The 15664-nt window shown below is 46.6% G+C and overlaps 1 pseudogene; it reads left to right on the top strand.

Annotated features, from left to right (window-relative positions):
• The first annotated feature begins 14405 nt into the window (after positions 1-14405).
• Positions 14406-14798, top strand: LOC104662439 (annotated as a pseudogene).
• Positions 14799-15664: the final 866 nt, after the last annotated feature.

Genomic DNA, 15664 nt, shown 5'->3' with positions numbered 1-15664 from the left:
GAGAATCAGGCTGAGACTCCCTGGCCTTCTTTCAAGGGTGTCAGCTCTACCATCACACCATTCCTTCTCTCAAGTGGGCAGATTGGCATCTCAGTTTATTTTCTGTTGCCTATAACAGAATATCTGAAACTAAGTAACTTATAAAGAAAAGAAATGTATTTCCTACAGTTATGGAGGCTGGAAACTCCAAGGCCAAGGGAGCACATGGTGAGAGCCTTCTTGCTGGTGGGGACTCTATAACGTTCTGAGGCAATGCAGGGCATCGCATGGTGAGGGGACCGAGGTGCTAACTCAGGCCTCCCTTCCTCTTGTTGTAAAGCCACCAGTCCCACTCTCATGATAACTATTAATCCATTAACCCATTAATCCATTAATGCACGAATGGGTTAATCCATTCATGAGGGCAGAACCCTCCTGACCCAATCACATCTTAAAGACTCCACCTTTCAATATTGTCACAGTGGGGATCAAAGTTTCAACATGAATTTTTTTTGTTTTTTTTTGTTTGTTTGTTTGTTCGTTTGTTTTGAGGTGGAGTCTCACTCTGCCACCCAGGTTGGAGTACAGTGGCACGATCTCAGCTCACTGTAGATTTCACCTCCTGGGTTCAAGTGATTCTCCTGCTTCAGCCTCCCAAGTAGCTGGGATTACAGGCACCTGCCATCATGCCCGGCTAATTTTTCTATTTTTGCAGAGACAGGGTTTCACCATGTTGGCCAGGTTGGTCTCAAACTCCTGGCCTCAAGTGATCTTCCTGCCTCAGCCTCCCAAAGTGCTGGAATTATAGGCATGGGCCACCACACCCAGCCTCAACATGAGTTTTAGAGGGGACAAACACTCAAACAGTAGCAACTGGCCTTGAGTCAGCCAAGCTGAGGAACAGGACGTAAGGCTATCACCAGAGAACGTTACCTCAAACTCTCTGTTCCCCAGTTTTAATTAAAGCAATATTTTTCATGGAGAATTACCCAGGAAACACACATTCCATGGACTCCTGAAGGTCATGCCCTCTAGAGCACCACAGGTCAACTGCATGGTGTGGCCCTGATAAAACAGCACCCACTGAACTCATACCAGGATGATCTGCTGAGCCCACTCTGAGGGCTGTTAAGACAGACTCACGGGACTGTGGTGTTTGGTGTTATGCTGTTGGGTTGTGTGATTTTGTAAAAGTGTAAATTTTTTTATAGTCATTTTAAAATGATTATAAAAAATCATTTTAAAGGTATAAATTTACACAAAAAGACACAAAACAAAAATTTGCAGACCATGTAGTAAACAGCCATGTAACCACCAGCCAGGTAAAAAATACAACATGAAGTCTTATTTGGTGAGGTGGGAGACCAACTCCCTGGGGCCCCTCCACCTCACCAAAAGTAACTTTATTTAAATAGAATTATATAACATGGACTCTTCTGTGTCCACCTCACCAAAAGTAACTTTATTTAAATAGAATTATATAACATGGACTCTGCTTTTGCTCAAATTATGCTTCTGAGACCTCTTCCTGGTATTGTGTGTAGTCATAATTCATTAATTTTCATAGCTTACAGTATTCCATTGTATGAATGAACTGTGAATGAAATTTTGGTCCTTTTTTTGCTTGGGGCTATTATAAATAATGCTGTTAGGAATGTTCTATATATGTATCCTGATACGCACATTTACACATACACCTTTCCATTGGGTATATTCCCATAAGTGTGATTGCCGGGTCATCAGGGATGGGTCATCAGAAATGCATACCTTCAATTATTTAGAAAGTAATAGAAATAATACCAAATTGTTTCCCAAAATGGTTGTTCCAATTTACATTTCCAGCAGCAGTCTCTGAGAGTTCCAGTAGCTCCACATTCTCATCAACACTTGTTACTATCAATCTTCTTAATATTAGCCATTCTGGTGGGTAAAGGTAGTGTGTTAGTTATCTAGTGTTGCATAACAAATTATTCTCAAAGTATAGTAGCCCAAAACAATATACACTTATTATTTCAAGGTTTGTGTGGGTCAGAAAGCCAGGAGTGGCTTGTCTGTGTGGTTCTGGTCTCTCACAAGGTTTCAGTCAAGATGTTAGCCAGGGCTGCTGTCATCTGAAGGCTCAACTGGGGCTATAGGATTCACTTCTAAGATGGCTCACTCACAGGACGTGATAGGAAGAGGCCTCAGTTCCTTGCTGTATGCACCTCTTAGCAGGTCTGCTTGACTCTCCTCTTGACAGTCATGCCTCATGGCATCAGCAAGTGCTCTGAGAGAGAGGGGTGTGGGGAAGAGCGAGAAAGAGAAAGAGAGGCCACATTGTCTCATGACCTAGTGTTGCAAGTGATACACCATTGCTTTTGCCATATCCTATTTATTAAGGTGAATCACTCAAGTCCAGTCACACTCAAGGAGAGGGGAATTAAGTTCCACCTCTTGAAATGAAGAGTACTAAAGAATTTTTGGACATATTTTAACACTACCACAGGAATCTCTATGGTTTTAATTTGTATTTCTCTGATTAAATGAGGTTGAATACTTTTTCATGTGTTTATTGGCCATTAACTTTTTCACACAGTACCTATTCAAGTGTCTTCCACAATTTTCTGGTTTTGTTTTGTTTTGTTTTGTTTTTGTTTTTTTAGTTTTTCTCATTGATTTATAAGAGTTCTTTCTACATTCTAGATATGAGTCTCTTGTCAGTTATATGTGCTGCAAATACATTCTCCCACACCTAGATTGCTTTTATACCTTCTTAATGGTCTCTTTGATAAACAAACTTTCTTAATTTTAGTGTAGCCTAAATTATCAGTCTTTTTCTTTATGGACTGTGCTTTTTATATCTTGCTGAAGAAGCAAAGTCCTAAAGCTGTTTTCCTATTTGGGTGGCTTTCTGATGTGTGACCTTGCCTAGGCTGAACTATATTTCTCTGGAATGCCCTTTCTAGGGTGCTTTCAGTTAGGCTAGGATGGGCAATAAGGGGTATTCTCTCCTGAGAGCAGGAGGACACAGGGAAGCAGTGGCCTTTCAAGCCTGCACACGCTTTCTCCACTTTCTCACTCAAGCCCTGGCCTTCATGCTGCTGCAAAGAGATTTTGCAATGTGATTAAAGTCCCAAGTCAGTTGACATTAAGATAATCAAAAGGGAGATTATTGCTCACAGTCAGTTACAGATCGAACTCCTCTTTCCACTCATCCTCCACTTCTCACTACTGCACTTGATTAATCTAAAAAAAAAGTGGATAGAGATTATCCTGGATGGGCCTGACTCAGTTCATTGAAAGGCCTTGTTAAAAGGGTTTAGGCATTCCCTGAGCCACACTCCAAACAGCCCCTGACAACCTGCCCATCAGACTTCAGATGTCCTTAGCCTGCCCCCACAATTGTATGAGCCAATTCCATGTAAACACACACACACAGGATCACTGCCGGCCCTGCTTCTCTGGTTGAGTCCTTACTGATACTCCTATATTATCTTCTAAAGCTACATTGTTTTGTCTTTCTCATTTAAATCCAAACCCACCTGGAGTTGCTTTTTTTGTGGATGGTGTGAGGTAGGGGTCAAGGATTTTGTTTTGTTTTCTTCCATTTAGATGCTCAATAATCCCAGCACCATTTATTAAAAAACCTTTCCTTTCCTACTGCTTGGCCAGTTTTGTCATAAATCAAGAGTGCAGGTATTCACAGGTCTGAGTGTTTTGAGCTGATCTGCTTTGGCCACCAAGAAATTAGTTTTCAAATTTGCTTCCCACTTTCAACAATTGTGTTGGACTTTATGACATGATTTCTGAACACCAGTTTACCAGTGGCCTTGCCCAATGGCCCAGCCCATGTTCTCCCTCCACTATGGCACACAGAGTGGCTGTTCATGAAATATTGGTGTCTTCCCTTTCCTCTGCTTTGGAAAACAGAGAGAGTCCTAGAATTGAGCTACAGGAGGGCTGCTGGGGGAGATAGGAGGTAGTGAAGTGGTCCCCAGAAGCCCTGGTGACTTTGGTTTCATTTTGTTTTGTTTTTGTTTTCGTTTTTGAGATGGAGTTTTGTTCTTATTGCTTAGGCTGGAGTGCAACAGTGCTATCTTGGCTCACTGCAACCTCCACCTCCCAGGTTCAAGTGATTCTCCTGCCTCAGCCATCCGAGTAGCTGGGATTACAGGTGCCCACCACCAAACTTGACTAATTTTTGTATCTTAATTAGAGACAGGGTTGCATCGTGTTGACCAGGCTGGTCTTGAACTCCTGACCTCAGGTGATCCACCCACTTTGGCCTCCCAAAGTGCTGGGAATACAGGGTGAGCCACCGCACCCAGCCCCTGGCAACTTTGTTGGAGAGGGATGGGTAGGGGGATTGATCATCAGAACATGGTGGGTTGGGAAGCCTATCACTATCTGGACTGCGCAGGCCACGTGATGTTCACCTGAACTCTGCATACCACATAGACACCGGCATGGAGGAGGAGAACAGAGATAGTCCCAATCCCATAGGGGCAGAGGGGTCAAGAGGGAGAGCTTTATGTAGCAACATGAATGGAACTGGAGGTTGTCATGTTAAGTGAAATAAGCCAGGCACAGAAAGACAAACTTCACATGTTCTCACTCATCTGTGGGAGCTAAAAATTAAAACAATGAACTTATGGAGCTAGAGAGTAGAAGGATGGTTACCAGATGCTGGGAAGGGTCGTGGAGGCGGAGTGAGAATGGTTAAAGGGTATAAAAATATGGTTAGAAAGAGTGAATAATATCGAGTATTTGATGGCACAATAGAGTGGCTACAGTCAACAATAATTTATTGTACATTTCAAAATAACTAAAAGAGTATAATTGGATTGTTTGCAACACACACACACAAAATATACTTGAGGTGATGGATATCCCATTTACCCTGATATAATTATTATGCATTGCTCGCCTGTATCAAAATATCTCATGTAACCCATAAATATTTACTCTGTACCCGCAAAAACTTTAAAAATAAAAGGGAAACAATGTAATGTGTTAAAACTATAAACATCCTATAATAACTCTCCCTCAGCACAACTGCAACAGTCACTCCTGCAAGAGTGGGTAAGAAACGTGCCCCTGATCTAAGCCGCTGTTAGTTACCATGTTGCCTGTGTCCAGCTGGACCTCACCCGCACAAACTTGGGGTATTTGGCCCAGCATCATCTGAGCTGCTGTACAGCAGCAAGCCCGGTTCTTTCCATGAAACATTACAACCAACAGCAGCCCCCAGGACCTGGGCACAGAGCTGAGCACGCAGTGGGTGCTGCCCAAAGGAGTTCTGAACAACTGGATGCATTACAGTTTAGATAAATTATGACTCCTCCACACCATGAACTATGCCTCTCAAATTCCTAAGGAACCTCCTTATATCCTGGCCTAGAGTGGATCCCACTGTCACAACATCGAGTGAAAAAAGCCACGTGAAACAAGCATGTGCTAGGTGTCATCTTTTCTACAAAATTGGAGGGAAAGAGAAATTTATGCACATATTTACTTGAATGTACAGAAAAATCTCTCTAAAAGGACACGCAAAAACTGTGTGATATTGGCCATAGCAGGGAGGAAGGCCAGGTGGAGGTGCAGGGCAGGAGAAACCCTTCCCTGGGGGCTTCCGGCAGCTTTTAGCTTTGGAGCCATGTGAACATCCTGCCTGTTCACAAAACCAAAAAAAGAAAAGAAAGAACAAGATGCAGATGGCCTGAAGGAGCACATCTCCCCAGCTGGACCAGGATCGGGAGAACCCGGGAGCATGAAGAGGGGGCTGTGCCCATCCTGGGCAGGAGGCCAGCCTGCCTCCCAGTCCCTGCCTTCCTAAGGCCGCCCTGGCAGGAGCCCTCACAGAAGGCCTGCAGGAGCCAGGCCCACTGCACTGTGCAGCTTCCCCGTAATTTCTTCTCCCCCTTGGTGACTGGCAGAGGAGGCTCTTTTTCTTGGCAAGCCACCATCTGTGAAAAAATGTGGTGGCCGTGAGGCTGCACCTGCAGACAATGGTTTGGACATGGGTCGAATTAGGAAAAACCTCTTTACCTCTGCACTGCAAATCCTCTCTCCCTATGGCAGCCAAGCCAGGCAACGAGGAGCAGAGAAAGGAAGACTGCAGAGAAGAGCACATCCAGCTTCCTGGCAAATACCTGTGGCTGGAGTTGTGGCTGGGAGTGCAGATGTGCGCTCAGAAAACACAGCCCTGTGATGCAGGATCAGACAGACGTAGGGGAACCGTGGATGTGCACCTGAGTGGATGCGTACAGGAGGGTTGGGGTGAGCGGGTGTGTGTGTGCGCATGTGTGTGTGCATTTGGGTACATGTGCATATGTGGAACAGGCCCCCCGGTGCGTGTGGGAGATGCCTGGCTGTGCAGCAGGCCTGTGTCTGGGGCTCCAGGCCTCAAGGGGTGCTGGGAGCAGGCATGTGATTCTTCTGTGGATTCCAACCCCTGTTTGGCCAACCCTGCTTTGTCATTTGTTAGCTGGGTCTCTAGAAAATTCTGTTAGTCCTTTAACTTTAGTCACTTTATGTGTGACACAAGGTTATGGCGAGGAGTCACTGAAAACACCAAGCAGAGAGGCAGCAGCTCCGTGGCAGGGCGATGCCAGGGAGTGGGCCGCACCCGCTGGAGTCTGTGCCTTCTTTTCTGGCTTCGACTCTGGACTTGCTGATGGTCCTAAAAGTGCATGACTTTCCCCCAAGGGCTGACCAGGAGGGCAGGGCTTGTGGCCCAGTGCCCCATACAGCGCTTGGCTTGGGGCAGGCAGAGAGGCCCAGGGTGAGAGGTGACAGCCCAGCTGAGGTGCCCTGGTGGCCGCCTGTGTGTGTCCAGTCCACAGGATCCTCACCCTCCAGGAGGCCCCACTGAGCCGCAGCAACCACCAGCCCTGCCCTCCTCACCCACCACGTCTGCCCTCACCCACCAGGCCCACTCCTGCCTGGAGGACGAACCACACGGCTGTCCTTCCCACCCCACCCAGCTTCCAGAGGGGAAAAACAGGAGAAGACAGTACAGGAGTTCTCCCTCTGCTTAGCCCCGCGCTGCAGCTTCCTCTCAGGCTTGGGATAAAGCCAAACCCCTCTCCACCGCCTGGAAGACCTGTTCCCGGATCCAAGCCCTGGCACCCGCCCCCCTCCCCCCGCTGCTTCCCTCTGCTCAGGGGCTCCACATGGGCAGCCCACATTGATCTGTGCCCCAGAACCTTTGCTCCAGCCGCTCCCTGGCCTGGTGTGGGGCGGGGGATCTTCCAAGGCTGCTCTCTGCTGCTGGTCCTCATCATTCTAGGCTCGCCTGACAGACAGCTCACTTCCTTAGAGAGACCTCCCTGACCCGCCCCAGGGGCAAGCCTGCCTCTGCCCTCCTTCGGCCCTCTCTGCCCATGGGGCAATGCGCTCCCGGTGAAGGGAGGGACAGGGCTGGGCCGTGAGGACCTCGCACTCCTGGCTGCTGTGGGACGCGCGCGCAGGGGAGAAGGCCTTCATCTAGACGAGACCCTCACGGGGCTCAGCGCACAGACCCCAACCGCTCCGCAGCCTCGCAGGGGAGACCGCCTTGGCGCAGCCCTGTAGAGTCAACCCGTTCTTTCCTTCTCTCATTAGAACAAATGGATGGGTGCCAAGCGGGGGGCCCGGTCCTCCTGGCACCTCAGGGGCCAGCTTCTCACGGAGGAGCCCCCCCGTCCGAGCGCCACGAGCAGGCTGATTCCCACCTGGCCCAGGGTCTGCAGGACTCGGAAAAGCAGGGACAGGGCGGGAGCGGGGCCCCACGCCCTGCACAGGGCGGGTCCTCACCTTTCCAGCCCTTTCCTGTCTCCACCATGACGGACGACCTTCTTCCAGCCCACCTGCCCCTGCCCCTGGGGCCTCCCAGGCTGTTCCTGGGCCTGGGCGCCTTCCTCCCCATGGGCCACCCCAACAACCGGTTAAGCCTCCTCCTCAGGAGCCTCGCCCCCCCAGGGAAAGGCCAGACGCCCAAGCCCCATCTCACCCCTCCTGCCCAGCCTCACAGCCCCAACCCCAATTTTAAAACCTTCACGGCCACGTGGCACCAACACGTGCTTTGGGCAACGCGGGCACCTGTCTCGAAGGCCCCCAAGCCTTCACTGTCCCCGCCAGAGGGGGCCGTCAAGCCAGTGTGCAGACCTCCACCCCAGCACTTCCAGCCCTAGCTCCCATTCCCCTGTGGAGGAACGCAAGGGGTCTGGGGCAGGGTCCGTCCTATATGCGCGCCCCCGGGAGACGATGATCCCCGCGCGAGTCCCTGGGTAAAAAGAGGCCACCTCGCGGCCTGCAGGACCCACAGAGTGGCCTCAGGGCCAGGGTTGGGGACCCTCGCCGCCCCACAGGTTCCCTTCCAGGAAGAGAAAAGTAAGACAGAGCCACCGGCCACACCACCCACCCCTTCCCGATGGCCCTCCGCCTTTCTCTTCCCTCCTGCGCTCGGGTGGCGGAGCATCCTGAAAACGTGCCGCCTTCCTGTGCACCCTCCGCGGGGACTCGCTGCTTAGCCACGGAATCTGGAAGTCAGAGCTGCTACTGAATGGTGATCCTGAAAGCCAGCCTCGCCCACCACAGCGTGAACAATGAGCGCAAGTCAGGTAGAAGAGCCCCTCACCTTCACTGCATGGGGGGATGGCCCCCAGCCTGGATTTTGTACTTGAGGTGAAAATACCAGCCAAATGTGACTCCCTGTTTTAAAAGCAGTAGTCCATTGATTAAAATATACCTTCTAAAAGTTCAGCATGTTTACATTTATCATGAGCACTTTTTTTTAATTTGCATTTTCTTCTTTTTTTTTTTTTTTTTTTGAGATGGGAGTCTCACTCTGTTGCCAGGCTGGAGTGCAGTGGCACAATCTCGGCTCACTGCAACCTCCCGCTCCCGGGTTCAAGTGATTCTCCTGTCTCAGCCTCCCAAGTAGCTGGGACTACAGGCGCATGCCACCACACCCAGCTAGTTTTTATATTTTTAGCAGAGACAGGGTTTCACCATGTTGGCCAGGATGGTCTCGATCTCTTGACCTCATGATCCGCCCGCCTCGGCTTTCCAAAGTGCTAGGATTACTGGCGTGAGCCACCATGCCTGGCCTTTAATTTGCATTTTCTAAAGTGCTTTTAGCTTTTAAAAATGTTCACACCTACATCACTTCATACAACTGGCCTGAGAGAAGTGTAGCCACTATTAAGAACTTCATTATAAGGCTGGGCATGGTAGCTCACACCTGTAATCCCAGGTCTTTGGGAGCCCGAAGTGGCCGGATCTCTTGAGGTCAGGAGTTCGAGACTATCCTGGCCAACATGGTGAAACCCCGCCTCTACTAAAAACACAAAACTTAGCCAGGAGGGGTGGTGCATTGTAATCCCAGCTACTGGGGAGGCTGAGACAGGAGAATCGCTTGAACCCAGGAGGTGGAGGCTGCAGTGAGGCAAGATCGCACCAGCACACTCCAGCCTGGGCAACAGAAGGAGACTCGGTCTCAAAAAAAAACAAAACAAAACAAAACAAACAAACAAAAAATCTCCATTATATAAATGAGAAAACTGAGGGTTACATTGTCAAATAACTTGAGTTAGTGGGTAAACAAAAGAAACATACTGGTGAGTGACCACTCGCATCAAGCACTTGTAATCTACTCTAATTTTATACTCATAAGAACCCTGAGAAGTGGAGGTGGGCACCACGGCCCATTTACAGATAAGGAAAGTGAGGCTCTGAGTGTTCAGTGCTTGCCCAGGTCACACAGCTAGAGAATGGAGCTGAACCATGGTTTGGCTTATCACATCGCTAAGCCCTTTCATCCCCCTTTGAACTGTGAAACATCACTGCTCCTTTACTAGGGGAAGTGTTACCTCTGTGATAAGACCAGTAAGAACCTTTTTCTTGGAATGAATAAAATACAGTGAAAGGAATGAAGGAAAAAATGTTAGGGACTGTCTCATGATGACTCCTACACTAGAACAGCAGCCATCCTAAGGCCTTGGAACCCAGGCACTGGTGCCACACTCCACCCTCTTTTCTGGCTGGATCTCTGGAGAGTCCACTAACCAACCATTCTAAACTAAAATAGGATAAGATTTTATGAGGGTCAATTTAGATATCTATGGTAGTCATTTGTGCTGTTTTCCAAATAGTCTGGGTCTCTTTTGCTGACATGTGATAAGAGGCCATGCCCTGGGCCTCTTGGAGTAGGTATGGTCATGTGACTCACTTTTCCCAGTTAGTGGAAGTGACTTATGCTACTTCCTGGAGAAAATCATAAGAGCCAATTCATAATAGTTTCATAGTCTCTTTTGCCTTGCCTTCGCAAAAGCAGAGACAAAGAGATAGAGCCTGGGTTTTCCCTTAGTCAGGAAGGTCAGCCCCCAGCTGATCTACAATGGGCATTGGTATAAGGGAGAAATACGTTGCTTCTAGTTGCAGAGACTTGAAGATGCTTGTTACAGCAGCAAATTCTAGCCTATGCTGACTGATACAGTAACATATTTGAGAACAGTGTACTTTCTATATACATATGCTACAATATGTATTTGCCTCACTCTTCTCATCTATAAAATAGGGTAATATGTCATGAGGATTAACTGAATAAATACATATAAATGATTACATATGTGCCCGACACATAGTATACTTTGTATGTGTTAACTATGATCATTAATGCTGTTCTTCTTCTATGTTAACTATTATTATGAATGTTGTCCTTGCTGTTGTTTCTTTTTTAAAATGTTTCCTGCAGAAGCCCCAGTGCCTAGGCCAGTGGTAAGGGAAGGTGTTGGGACTTCCCCAGTAGAAGTAACTGTGTGGAGGGCAAAAGTGAGGCCAGGTCTTCTGAGGAGCAGTCAGCTCTGGAGGTGACTTGGTTGCAGCAGTCTCTCTTTGATGGCAATTGCCCTATCTGCCTTCTTTAAAACAAATGATATTGTAAAAGTCACGCATATTGTCCATGAAAAATCAGAAAACATATAAAAGTATAAAGAAAATAACAAAAATGATCTGTAATCCCACTCCAAAGATAACCTCTTTTAATATTTTTGTATGTATTCTTCTCATTTATTTTTCTTGCACCATTTTATTTCTCCAAGTAGAACTTGTACAGCACATAGCTGTCAGGCAACCTGTGTTTGCCTTTCTTATTATTTTTTTCTTTTAACTAAAAATATGTCAAGAACATTTTCCTACTTTATTAAATGTTTTCCTACAAAATGATTTTAATGCAGCTTAGTAAGGCACATATGAATGTGCAGCAATTAAATTACTAATTCCTAGTTCAAAATCCAACCACAAAAGTACCGAGCATTTACTACATGCCACACACTGAGCTAGTGCTGGTGATAAGTTGATGACAAAATCAGGGCTAGCCCAGCATTCGGGAGCTAACCCTTCACTGTCTCCCAGGGGATACTCAGATTGTTGCCCTTGGGGGAGGGGTGCAGGGCTATTATCAACAGTGATGTAGTGATGCAAAGAACATCCTTAAATCTACCTCTTTGTGCCGAATCTGCCTGACTTGTGATTCTGATTGGTGCTAGACAAAATATAATAAATGCCTTCTTAAATGCAAAACTGAGTTCAAAAAGAAATTAGGGTATCAGGGGCCAAAAACAGAAAGAAACATGGACACCAGTAGACTAAATAGGTGTGGCCATTTCAGATACCTGGTGGAGGTGGAAAGAAGATGGGAGTCCATTTATGTACCCTGGGGCTCGGGTTTATAGCTGTACAAATATAGGAGAAGAAGTCTCATAGGCCGGATCAGGATGGGGAGCTGTGTCTGAGATCCCTGCAGAAGGTGACACCCACAAGAAGCTCCATATTTGGTAAAAGAGCAGATTGCACCCTAACAAAGAGAGAGAAGGATGCTTGTCCATTTTAGCTTGAGCACTGAAAAAAAAGAAAAATGATTCCTGAGACGCTGTAAACTCTGCAAACAATGTCCACATCGTTTAGAGTTCAGGGTTTGGGGTCCAATGTATTGTACCTCATGGCCCAGGTACTGCAAAACAAATAAATTAACATGAGAAATATTCCTGGGTTGGTAACACCCCCTGGACGCCTGGCAGAAGTAATAGTCATCCTCTTAATCCAGGCCACAAGGAAGTCCTACAGACAAAGCCTCAGTGCAGATGAGCTCGCTCATCAAAATTAGAAAGCTGTTGAGGAAGTGAGCCATAAGGAGAGCAGTCAAAAGAAACAACAAATAGAGAATTAGGCCTTCAAATACTTCACATAATGAGATTATCTGATAAGTACTATGACGTGTCTAAAACTATGAAATACATAAGTAAAGAAATGCAAATAGGGCCGGGCGCGGTGGCTCAAGCCTGTAATCCCAGCACTTTGGGAGGCCGAGACGGGCGGATCACGAGGTCAGGAGATCAAGATCATCCTGGCTAACACTGTGAAACCCCGTCTCTACTAAAAAAATACAAAAAGACTAGCCGGGCAAGGTGGCGGCGCTTGTAGTCCCAGCTACTCGGGAGGCTGAGGCAGGAGAATAGCGTGAACCCGGGAGGCAGAGCTTGCAGTGAGCTGAGATCTGGCCACTGCATTCCAGCCTGGGCGACAGAGCGAGACTCCGTCTCAAAAAAGAAAAAAAAAAAAAGAAATGCAAATCATAGAAGAACAGAGTGTTGTGAAAAAAGAGAGGAGCAGGAGCTCAGCAAACATCCATGGCTATGCGTGATGATATCAGGCATTACTCACATCCCAAGAGGATGCCCCTATCAGTATCGTGTCTGACTGCAAGTAATGGAAAACCTACTGACCAACAGTGTCTAAAACGAGCAGGTTTTCTCCAAAACCTACTAGTTTAGAGGTGGGCTTCTGTTGGCATAGGCTCAACCATTCATCTGTGCCATCTGGGGCCCAGGCTGTCATCACTGCACTTGGCCTCCTTTAGCAAATCATATTTTAGTATTGTCCTTGCTACTTCAAGATTTCAGGATGACTGCTGCCTCCCCAGATACCATGTAGCTGCAAAAGTGGGAAGGGAAGAGGTGAAGGATGAAGAACCAGCTACATATGCCCCTGCTTATAACAAACTACCACCACTACCATCATCACCACCACCAGCATCATCCCCACCACCACCACTACCAACACCACCATCACCAGCACTATCATCGTTATTTCCACCACCACCACCACTACCACCACTGCTACTACCACTATCACCACCACCAGCACCAGCACCATCATTTCCATCACCACCACCATCATCACCACCACCAACACCACCACCACCACCATCACCATCATCACATCCACCACCAGCACCATCACCACTACCACCACAACCATCAGCAACACCATCATTATCCCTATCACCATCACCATAATCATCATCTCCACTACCATTACCACACCACTACCATCATGATGATCATCACCAACAACACCACCATTACTACCACCACCACCATCACCACCACCACATCGCCACCATCACCATCATCATCATCCCCACCACCATCACCACCACCACCACTATCACCACCACCAAGACCATACCACCACCATCACCATCACCAACACACCACCACCACCACCACCATCACCATCATCACCACCATCACTATCACCACCACCATCACCATCACCACCACCATCAGGACCACCACAACTATCATCACTACCACCCCCACCACCATCAACATCACTATCATCATCTCCACCACCACCATCATCACCACTATCACCACCACCACCACCATCACCACCATCATTATCACCATGCTTCACTCCCTCTGACTCTTATACGTACCCCTCTTCTTCTCCCAAGGACACTTTTTTTCTGGAAGATTCCAGTGTGGCAATAAGGGTTTGACAGGAAGTTTTTTGACTAAAGGTGAATTAAGGGGCTTGCTAAAAAAGTGTTATTAAAAGTAAAACAGCAGGCTGGGCATGGTGGCTCATGCCTGTAATCCCAGCACTTTGGGAGGTCAAGACAGGTGAATTGCCTGAACTCAGGAGTTCTAGACCAGCCTGGACAACACAGTGAAACCCCGTCTCTACTAAAAATACAAAAAAATAGCCGGGTGTGGCAACGTGCGCCTGTAATCCCAACTACTTGGGAGGCTGAGGCAGGAGAATCACTTGAATCCAGGAGGCGGACATTGCAGTGAGCTGAGATCGCGCCACTGCCCTCCAACCTGGGCAACAGAGCAAGACCCCATCTAAAAACACACACACCAAAAAAAAAAAACAAAAATAAAACAGCAGAAAGTCATGTTTCACCAGCTCAAGAAAGCACACTCATCAATCGTGTTCAAAATCGCTAGTAAAGCACCAACAACCATATGTGATATTTATTCAATTAGTATATCAAAGAGATCTTACAATAAAATTTCTGGTCAGAAGTCCACTGTCAGCTATTAGCTGAAGCTGTCCTTATTTGAAAGTAATACGATTTCATTTTTTTCTTTGACACATTTCTGTTGTTTTAAGATGCCTGAGCCAGCCAAGTCTGCTCCCGCCCCGGGGAAGGGCTCCAAGAAGGCAGTGACCAAGACGCAGAAGAAAGATGGCAAGAAGCGCAAGCGCAGCCGCAAGGAGAGTTACTCTGTGTATGCGCACAAGGTGCTGAAGCAGGTCCACCCCAACACCAGCATCTCTTCCAAGGCCATGGGCATCATGAATTCTTTCGTTAACGGCATAAAGATGTCGACATAAAGCGCATCGCGGGTGAGGCTTTCCACCTGGCGCATTACACCACCAGGTGGACCATCACCTCCAGGCAGATCCAGACGGCCGTGCACCTGCTGCTGCCCGGAGAGCGGGCCAAGCACGCCGTGTCGGAGGGCACCTAGGCCATCACCAAGTATGCCAGCTCCAAGTAAACTTTCCAAGGGGAGACAACAGCTTTTAGACATATCTTTTCCAGGAGTCTTCAGGGCTGGACACTGTTTCATCTTGCAAATAAACCAATGAAAATGAGTGATCCTAGAAGAAGATAAATGGAGGCATTTTGAACAATCAGAGAAGGACCAATGAACACCTGGCTAAGAAAAATTAGCTCATTTTTTCCTATGTATAAAACTATTAAAATGTTCTTCATAGAAATTTATGAAATGAGAAATATAAAGACAAAATTAAAATAGCTCCTAGTATCTCCTGTTCTTTTTGGATGTAGATCATACATTCATATTCATACCTATATCTCACATCATGTATCATATATAAAATAAATTTAGGTTTCATATGATTATATACATATTTAGGTAAATATCCTAGAAACATTTTATGGATGTATAATTTATGGATATATTGATAATTATGTAGTAATTCGTTATTGACTATTTCAATTGATTCCCATTTTCATTTTATGCATTATAGATCATGCAGCTCACACACCTTTGTACATAAATCTTTGCTCAAATATTATTTCCTAAGGATAGACTTCATGAAGTGGAAATACTAAATCAAAAGTGAAAAACATTTTCTAAGATTCTTAACATACACATTGCTAAATTGCTGTTCAGGGTCATGCCAGTTTATAATCCCAACATAATATGGAAATTCCTGTCTTAGAGCACTCATATTTACAATATATTTTTAAAAGCATTGTTAACCTGATAGGCCCCCAAAAAGAAAAAAAAATTGAAATTACATTTCCTGATTTTAATGACTGTATTAGTGAGGGTCATTTTTCCCATGTTGCTTGTTAGCCGTGACCCTATAAGAAATAAACTGTGCTGCAAAATGA

This window comes from Rhinopithecus roxellana, chromosome 14 (assembly GCF_007565055.1).
Source record: "Rhinopithecus roxellana isolate Shanxi Qingling chromosome 14, ASM756505v1, whole genome shotgun sequence".
Classification (NCBI taxonomy): domain Eukaryota; kingdom Metazoa; phylum Chordata; class Mammalia; order Primates; family Cercopithecidae; genus Rhinopithecus; species Rhinopithecus roxellana.
This window is presented reverse-complemented; position numbering and strand designations above follow the sequence as displayed.